Source organism: Acomys minous, assembly GCF_964271855.1.
Source record: "Acomys minous genome assembly, chromosome: 14".
Classification (NCBI taxonomy): Eukaryota; Metazoa; Chordata; class Mammalia; order Rodentia; family Muridae; genus Acomys; species Acomys minous.
Genome location: NC_140496.1, coordinates 6,748,544 through 6,758,842, shown reverse-complemented (window position 1 = coordinate 6,758,842; position 10,299 = coordinate 6,748,544).

The window sequence follows — 10,299 nt, the reverse complement described above, 5'->3', positions numbered from 1 at the left end:
TTGTAGCGGTGATGGCCCACGTCTGGACTCCCAGCACTTGGAAGGCAGAGGCAGGTGGATCGCTGTGAATTTGAGGCAGCCTGGTCTACAAAGCTAGTCCGGGACAGTCAGGGTTGTTACCCAGAGAAACCCTGTCTGAGAAAACCAAAACAAAAGAAAAGATGGGGACCTCTTAGAGCAAATCTCAAATCTACGTAGGGTTTTTAAGGGCAGGCTGTAGCTTATCATTCTTAGGAAATCTTAGGGAAGAGGACTTTTGAGGCCACGTGGTTTGAAGTCTAAAAGATTCAGCACCCCAGGCCTGGTGGCAAGACATGATAATTTGGGCTAACAGGTGTCACTGGTCAAGGTCAGTCCTGGGAGACCCGTGACCGACTGTTCCCTTCTCTGTCCTAAAGAGTCTTCTCCTCACAAACAATCTAGAAGCTGAGGATGAGGGGCCATAGTTCAAGAAGAACAGTCAGACTTGTGAGGAGGCAGAGCCAGGTGTGCTCTGCACGAACAGTCCAGTCTAGTCTGCCCAGCAGACCCTCTGGCTTCCCCACTCCTGAGCCATGACCAACCAAGAACTTCAAACTTCTCCTCAGGACCTGTAGCTCCAGCCAGGATCGCCAAAGCTGTCCCGTTCTGGGGAGGTGTCTAACCAGGAAACTCCAAGGCATGTCACTGGAGCCCCCACCCCACTCATTCCTGTGTGTTAGTCATTTGCAAGCCATGGAACTAAAAGGTCACACCAACATTAACATGCCATTCCACAGGCTGCCTATGTTGGTAACTTTAGGAAGGTTGAGAAACTTGCCTCCCGTTCTTCCCGTGGTCCTTTCAGAGGGCTGAAAGCATACCACCAGCCCACTGAGACCTTGCTAAGATTCCAAGGCGCAGCTCCTAATAGGACACGTGGCAACTCTTAGAGACACTTTGTAAATGAGGAGACCGACTTCCAGTTGCTTAACTCCCAGGCCCAGAAAGCGCACCCTCGTGGCCTCTAACCTCAAGGCAAGCAGTCTGCCAACCTCTCACCTGTGGGTGGCTAATCCTTTTGGAATCTCTTCCCATACACAGTAGCTATGGGGGAGCTTCGACCTTTTTGTTTGGTTTTGTTTTTCGAGACAGGATTTCTCTCTATAACGGCTCTGGCTGTCCTGCAACTCCCTCTAGAGCCCAGGCTGGCCTCGAACTCATGGAGATCCACCTGCCTCTGCATCCCAAGTGCTGGGATTAAAGGTGTGCCCCACCACGGCCTGGCCCAGGAGCTTTGATTTGAGCCAGAGGTAGCAATAGTCCATCGAGGCGTAAAAATCACCAGCCACAACTAAAACAAGGTGGTTGTAGAGGAACCCAGCAGGTTCAGACGGCTCTTCTGGGTCTGGAGTTCTGTGAAAGAATTAACAAGGAAAACAGAGGGGAACCATGTGTTCAAGCAAGTGCACTGGGACCTTTGGGAGGTTTGGTGTCTGGGGGTTGGTGTCCTAGGAAGTGGCTGTAGTCCTTTTCAGGAAGGGTGACCAAGCCCAGCAAATGTCCCCAAGACCCATGGCTGTGACGACTTCACTGCTACTTTTCACGGGGTTGGGTAAGGCCTTAGACTTCTTGTAAACCGGCTTTTATATGGATTAAACCAATCCCTTGCCCTCCTTTTCTAACAGAGACTGTGAAATCTTTTCCAGGAGCGCCATCTACTGGTGGATTTTAGGAACCGTTTTCTTTCTTTATAACATTTATTTATTTTATGTACATTGAAATTTCGCCTGCATTTGTAAGAGAGTTGGAGCCCCTGAAACAGAAGTTACAGGTAGTTGTTAGATGCCATGTGAGTGCTGGGAATTGAACTCGGGTCCTCAGGAAGAACAACCAATGCTCTTAACCTCTGAGCCATCTCTCCAGCCCCATGAATACCTCTTAACAGCCCTTCACAGCAGACAGGGGTGGAGAGTCATCAGACCCTCCCTCCTAGGAGCCAGTGCTTCCCAGCTGCACTCTCCTGCCCTAGTGCATGAGGAGATGGGAGGCGCTGAGGACAGGGGAGGTGGGGGTGGCTGGAGCAGTGCTGCTATCTTGTCACCTGTGCTTCTGTAAGCAGCTGGGCCCCAACAGCTCACCATTCACCGCTGCACTTGCACGGGACTGGGTCTGTCAGTGGATCTGGTGTAAGCAGAAGTTTGTTCACTTCTACCCAGGAGAAGCCACACAACATCCCTGACAGTTACAGGTCAGATCTTGACCTACGATGTGGTGATGTCACAAAGGAGGGACTCTGGGGGAGGTTATTAAGTAGCTTCCATCTTGGTCAGTGACTGAGTCTGTCCTCACAGATGGGGTCAATGTCAATATAGAAGAAGTGAGAGACAGGTGCCTGGGTCTTCCCGTAAGGACCTGGATTCATGCCCTGTGCTCTTCTACCCTCTCACTATTTAAGGACACAGAGTTCCCCTCTGCAGAGTGTAGTAACGACACAGTGCACCAGACACTGAATCTGTAAGAACCTTGGAATTGGACTTCCTTGCCTCCAGAACCATGAGAAATCAATTCCATGAGAAATCAGTTCCAGGCTACACAGAGAAACCTTGTTTTGAAAAAAAAGCCCCTCCCCTAAAAAGATGTTTTTGGTATGTCAGCATCAATAGATTAAAGACACTGCATATTTGGTAAAAAAAAAAAAAAAAAAGAGAGAGAGAGAGAGACAATAACCCAGTCATCTCTGCAGATCAGGATGTGTGCGGGTCAGAGGCCACGTTACAGCAGTCAGTACTTCACGTCTGTTCCGAGGGCTGCACTCAGGTCATTAGGCTAAGCTGTAAGCGCCTTTACCTCCTAAGCCATTTTTTTGTGGCCCTCTTCCTTGGTTTTTGTTTAAATTTTTTTTTCAAGAGAGGGTTTCTCTGTGTAGCCTTGACTGTCCTGGACTCACTTTGTAGGCCAGGCTGGCCTTGAACCTACAGCGATCCGCTTGCCTCTGCCTCCCAAGTGCTGGGATTAAAAAGGTGTGCACCACCACTGCCAGGTATTTTGTTTAATTTTTAAAGATATATTTTATGTGAATGGATGTTTTGACTGCATGTGTGTGCCTGGTGCCCTCAGAGGGCAGAAGAGGGCATTGGGTTCCCTGGAAATGCAGTTACAGAGGGTTGTGAGCCACCTTATGGGTGCTGGGAACTGAACCTGCTCCTTTGCAAGAACAAACAAAAAGTGCTCTTGACCACTATGTCTTATGTTTTGAACTTGCTGAGTAGGCTAGGCTGTCTAGCCATCGAGACCTCTGGGTTGCCAGGCTCTGCCTGCCCAGCACCAAGATCATTATAAGCCTGTGTCACCACCACCTGGTGTTTCTTTTGTTCATTTTTTATCTGAGAATTTCAACTCAGTCAACTGAGCTATCACCCAGCAACCTTTCTTCCCTTTCTTTTTCTTTTCTTTTTTGGTCTCTAGATTCTTGACAGCTCTACACACACACACACACACACACACACACACACACACACACACACACACACCCCAGGCTCCTAACTGCTGCAGAGAACAGGACCCTGTATTGTAAAGCTGGAAATTTGATCCTCCTTATCCATGAGTGCTGGGGTGGCCAAATGAGTATAAACCGACCAGACACACCAGAAGCTGAGGCAGGAGGGTCACATGTTCCAGGCCAGGCTGGATTACATCAAGCACTGTGTCAAAAAGTAAAATGCCATGGCTGAGAATGAGACGCCATGCCCTCCCTGTTCCTGGCCAGCTCCTCAGGCCCCTCCAGCTTCTGCATGAGCTCTCTCGATTCTCAGGTCCTGCCAGTCCCACTGCCTCAGCTCCTTATGCTTAATTCCTCAGAGACCCCACAAGCCCCCCTCCCACCCACCACCCACTCTCACCCACCCTCACCCCCACCATCTTTGCCTTTCTCACGCTGAGTACCTCTGGTGTGGATCACCTGCTCATCTCTGGGTTCAGGGCTCCCCCTCTCAGTGGTATAAACCTTTCGCCTGGTGCCCATGGGCCTGTTGTTTTACAGACAGGTTCTCTCTCACGGTGTAGCCCTGGGTCGGCGTGGTACTTGCTACATAGACCAGGCTGGCCTCAAGCTCACAAAGATCTGCCTGCCCCTGTCTCTCAAGCACTGGGTGGGGTTACAGGCCGGCACCACCCCAGCACACTTCTGGATGCACCCTAATTGCCCTGTGCTCTAAAAGGCATGTGAACAACAAGAGTTGTTGGACTAGACACTAAAGTAGAGTCACCTGCAGGTATAAATATGTAGTAAAAAGGACTATACCATGTGGAAGTACACACACACACACACACACACACACACACACACACACACACACACACACCACCCTGCCATTATGATGCATATGGCCAGATTTGGGTTTATATGTGTCAGAGCATGTGTACTAGCTGGCCGGATATGGTGGTGCATGCCTTTAATTCCAGCACTAGGGAGGCAGAGGCAGGCGGATCGCTGTGAGTTCAAAGCCAGCCTGGTCTACAAAGTGAGTCCAGGACAGCCAAGATAACATAGAGGAACCCTGTCTCAAAAAACAAAACAAAACAGAACTCAGTAAAAAGGATAAACAGAATTTACCTTGCTTAAAGGTAACTTTCAAGTTCAGAAGCATTTAAGTGCTACCAAAAACAATCCCCAAACTGACAGGAAATTCTGTGAGAGTAATCTTGATCCTCTGTCTTTCCTGCCAAGGACAGGAAGGACTCTCTGACCCAGAACCTAAAAAGGCTGTGATTGCTGGGCGTGGTGGTGCACCTCTTTAAGCCCAGCACTCGGGAGGCAGAGGCTGGTGGATTACTGTGAGTTCAAGGCCAGCCTGGTCTAAAAAGTAAGTCCAGGACAGCCAAGATAACATAGAAAAACACTGTCTTGTGCGGGGCAGGCAGGGGTGCAGGAGGGATGCCTTTCATCAATCTGGGCCTGGTGGTACATGCCTATAAGCCCAACACTTGGCAAACTGAGGCAGGAGAATCAGGTTCTCAAGGCCAGTGTGGGCTGTGTGAGGTCCTGTTTCAAACATGAGTAGAACACGGCCCCTATTCCTTTGTAGCTCCTTAGGTGACATGGGGCCTGGGGTGCAAGTAAGCGGCTCCCCTCTGTCAGTGCTCAGGGCTCAGGGAGAACTCAGGAGGCCAATGGACAGGGAAGCGGGCTGAGGAGGTGGTTCCAGTGAGAAGGAGCCGTACGCACAGTTGGCTGTAAGAGAGCAAAGGGCCCACCCAGCTTCCTCTGAGAGAAACAGGTGCTTAAGCCTCATTACCTGAGGAAACTCCTGGAACAGGGAAGCCAGAGGATCAGGTTTGTTTGACAACCACACTTGCAGACACTACCCCAATCAGAGAAGCAAGTTTGGGAGCCCGGGGATGCAGGCTGGTCAGGGCATGACACAGAACATGAAACGAATACTGATCAGCAGGATTTGATGGTCTCTCTGTCCTGTTGACAGGAAGCACTGGTTTTTTTAGACAAGGGCAGTAGGGGCTGAGGGGGCAGGTGTCTTGAAATCTATCTGGGGCACTGGGTGGATGTAGGGGCCGTTGGCTTGAAGGGGCCTCTGAGTGCCAAGTTGGGCTGTGGTGGGAGACATAACAGCCCACCAGTCAACAGAGGGACCAGTCTTGAGCTGTGCGGTCCCCACTGACCACAGAACATAGCTGGGTGTAGACACAGCCTAGGCCTTGGGGACTCCCAAAGGACACTACTTTGGAGAAAGAATGACTGGGTAACCAGCAAGAGTAGGAGTGACTCTTGGGACTCTTAGGATGGCTGTGCATGCTCTGGGGCTGAGAGAAGCTCATGACCCGGTTTACACAAATTTGGCAATGGAGAGAGAGAGGAGTGGGGTAGCGTACAGGGACAGCCATCGCCAGTCACTGTGGTTATTGTCCCCACAAGGTAGTATGGTCAAACTTGGCATCTTGTTGGGGACCCAGCAAGAGTTCTCAGGCATTTGCATTCTGACAGATGGAGAAAACACAAGAGCCAAGGAGAGAGCCTTGAACTTTCAAAGCTGGGCCAGATATTCTAAAGACAATGGTGTGTGGTCTCTCCGGACTGCCTGGGAGGCTCCTTTGTTTCTTGCCCTGCTGCTTTGAGGGCTGATATCAAAGCCTTTCCCTCCCGTTCTGTTTGTAGTTTTGTAGCAATGTGTCCAGGCTCAGTCCTCTTCCTGGGAGTGTATCAGTGTCTCCAGGCTAACATGGCTTTTAAAAATAGCTAACAAAAGGGATTTTTTTTTTAAGGAGACAAAGGCATCCTTGCCCTCAGAGGAAAAAATTGCTACCGGATCCTGGCTGACTTCTTGTTGGATGTGACATGGAGGCACAGTGGACCTAAGCCCCTCCCTCCCTGTAGGTGCCCCCATCTTGCCTTCTCTGCCTCTGAGACCCCATGAAAATGGATGCTCGTGAGTAATTAACATGTGGCCCCTCAAGCCAGGTGAGGTGGTGCACACCTTGATCCCAGTACTCAGGGAGACAGAGACAGGCGGATCTCTGTGAGTTGGAGGCCAGTTTGGTCTACAAAGGGAGTCCAGGACAGTCAAGGGTATACAGAGAAACCATGTCTTGCAAAAACAACAAAACAAAACGGGAGTCCACTCTCTCTGACTCATCCCAGGTTCATGAGACCTGGGCCCTGATCGCATTTCCTGGCACAACACAGAAGAGTCCTATTGCTCAAAGAACCAGAGGTCCAAGCTCCTTTCTGGTAGTTTCCTGAATGGTTTGGTCTGATGGAAGCAGGTTTGTGCCTGCATTTAGACTTCAGGACAGGCTGAAGAAGTGGCTCAAAGGTTAAGATCACTGTCCTTCTAAAGGTCCTGAGTTCAATTGCCAGCAACCATCTATAATGAGATCTGGTGCCCTCTTCTGGCCTGCAGGCACACATGTACACAGAATACTGTATAAACAAACAAACAAATAAATAAATAGACTTCAGGACATTGTGTCTCATTGATGCTGCCTTTTCCCGTGTAGCATGAGTTGGAGAGATGGGGCACATAAGCTCGGGGACCTCAGTCTCCATTTGTCACACAAAGCTAAGGACCGTGGTGCTCATCTGTAACCAAAGCACCGAGGAGGCCAAAAGCAGACAGGTGATTGTGAGCATAGGACCCCCCTGTGTTGGCACCCCAAGTGCTACAGTCATCTGTGAGCACTACCATGCATGGCCAGAAGACACACCCATCTGTCCGGCCTCTGTGTGTGGTCCTCTCCTGTTGCGGCCACTGTTCATGTGGGTTGAAGGCCGTTCACTAGAGACTTGAGGATGACTGCATTTCTTCAAGTCTCAAGAATGAATTTTTGTGCCGGGCATGGTGGTGCACGCCTTTAATCCCAGCACTCATCAGAAGGCAGAGGCAGGCAGATCGCTGTCAGTTCAAGGCCAGCCTGATCTACAAAGTGAGTCCAGGACAGCCAAGGCTAACACAGAGAAACCCTGTCTTGAAAAGAAAGAAAAAGAAAGAAAGAAAGAAAGGAAGAAAGGAAGAAAGAAAAGAATTTTGCACACGCCTGTAATCCCAGCACTCTGGGAGGCAGAAGCAGGCAGATATCTGTGAGTTCGAGGCCAGCCTGGTCTACAAAGTGAGTCCAGAATTTTGGGTTCCAGCTGAAGGCGAGATGATCATTTCCCCTCATGTGTCACATCTATGGTGACAGAGCCACCTGGCCCTCTAGTGCTCTGCTGCCAGCCATGGCACCAAGACACCCAAAGTGCCTGGAAGTCGAAAGTGGCCTTCAGGTGTTTTCTGCACCTGGGCCGGCTGCTGCCATGATCACAGATGAGCACTCTTGCTCTACACTCTTGCTGCAGGAAGCATGACAGGAGGTCCTGGCTGGCTCTCGGCAGTTGCTCCCGGACATCGCCTAGCACGGCTGCAGGTTGTTGACAGCAGAGGAAGTCCTGGGATGGGAGAGGAGCAAACAGCTGCCAAGGTAAACCCAGGGACTACGCAGGCTGTCTTTGATTTGACATGCTATTTATGGACCAGAATACATATTTATTCTTTATTTCCCCCAGTGAAACATAGTGTGCCTTGGGAGACAGATTAGTGCGTGCTTATTTTTCCGTGCTGTTTTTCATTGCGTACCTGGCAGTAAAGTGATGTTTAAAGATATAACGTGATGAGGTTGTTTGCTGAGCTGTGTTTCTACCTGAGGGAAAATTTGTAATGTTATAAAAGTAATAACTACTATACGGATATGGGTCTTCTTTCTTCCAACCAAGCAAGCAGTTAAAAAGAAAAAAATCCCAAAATGGCTGAGGTGACAGGACACCTGTTGGCATCTGGAACAGAGGCGACGGAGGCCCCAGGTAGTCCTGATCCGGAGTGCAAACGATGCCTCCGAGCCTCGCATTTCTCTTGGCTTCCTGGTGCTGTGTGCCATGCACTGGCCCACCTCTGTGATGGAAAGAGTAGGTGCAGCCACCGCAGGAGGCTGCTCCCGTTCACCCATGAAACAAGCACTGAGGGCTTGACTGTGTGCAGAGCTCCCTTCTAGACTCTCAGAGACGCAGCCTCCACCCTCCTTGGGATTGATTCTTTGCTCCATTGGAGCTTGAATCCCAGAAGCATCACTGAACACATTGGGTACACTGGGCTTAGAGGTCAAAGGAAGAAACAGTAAGAGACAAGGACCCGCGTGGGAGAGCTGGTGAGCATTCTGTAATGGGCCATTGCCAGAGACCAAGGAGCAGGAGAGCCGCAGAGAGCTTTTGAGGGTAGAGAATCCTAGGAAGAGGCGAGAAGCTGGAGCCCCAGGGCGAGGCAGCTGGAGGTGGGGTGATGTTTTTAGAGAGGTCACCACCGAGGCCACAGGCTGCCATAGTCACCTGGCCAGTGACTATGAGACTGTATACCCTGCTAAGGCCATCAGAAAGGCAGGCAAGGCTCTGACACCTGAGCATGTCTTTCCAGTGATACAGTGAAAGGCATAAAACAGAGGGGTGTCTGGCAGCGATGTGGTAGGGAATGCAGGCCCCCCCTTACTTCATACCATGTCAAGGGACACCCAGATAGAATCTGTGGTGGGTGCAGTGATACTCCTCAGACACACCCACATCTAAGTCTTTGACCTAGTGGATGTGTGCCCTGGCCTCAGGGACTCTGCAATGGAATTAAGGGCAGTGTTCTAGAGATATGGTCCTGGGTTGTGTATGAACGCCAGGTAATCATGAGGGGTTTTTCTGGTGGGAGACACCGGGGCTAGATCACAGGGGAGCAGGGACAGTGGATGTAGGGGATGTGCAGTCAGAGTGAGGGAAAGGAAAAGGAGGGTTGGGGGGGGGAAGGCCTGAGGAGGAGGAGTTCCAGGCCAGCCTGGGGCTGTATAATGATTCTCTCTAGGGTCTCCAGAGGAAAGCAGCCTTGCCCACACCTTGACTACAGCCTCACTCTCCCTGAACTCTAAAAATGGTCTCCTCAGCTGCCAAGCCCTCCGTGATGTGTTATAGGGGACCTGGGTTTGACACTGAAGAAAAGGATATCGGCTCCACCCTCTGTGTCACTGAGGACTCTGGGTGGCCCTAGCAATGACCCACAGATGACAGCCATGTGCAGAGAAGAAATTACAGCACTGAGAGGCCAGACAAAGCAATCTGGGTGCAGGTGATTTGCTCAGTCTTTCTTAATTTGCTTAGTTTTTGTTTGGGGCTTTTTGTTTTGATTTTGTTTTTTGAGACAGGATCTCATTATGTAACCCTTGGCTGGCCTGGAACTCACAATGTAAACCAGGCTGGCCTCGAACTCAAGAGATCCAACCCCTTCTGCCTCCTTAGTCCTGTGTATGAGGCCACCATATCCCACAACTTGCTCAGTCTTGAAGGCCACCTTGTACCTATCTTGGGTTTCTTGCCCCAGGTTCTACTCTATGAGCTTAAGTTTGTGTGTGTGTGTGTGTGTGTGTGTGTGTGTGTGTGTGTGTGTGTGTGTGCACGCGCGCCCGTGCGTGCACGTGCATGTGCACATTCAAGTGCACGGATTGGGTATTTTGGTACACACGTACTTTTTGCAAGTGGATGTCAGAGGGCAATGTCACACGTCACTTCTCAGACATCTTCGACAGTTTGCTTGAGACGGAATCTCTCACTGCTCTGGGCTTTTACGGCAGGGTCCTGGCTGGCTGGCTGCAGGCTCCCAGGGACCCACGTCTCCCCTTGCTGTCCTGCCATCACTGAGATTTACACGCACACACTACTGCGCTTTGTGGGCAGAGCTGTCCCTCTGCTCTGCTTCAGTTTCTCGAAAGTATCTCTCATTTGCAACGATGACGATGACAACGACGATGACAATGAAAGCAGGT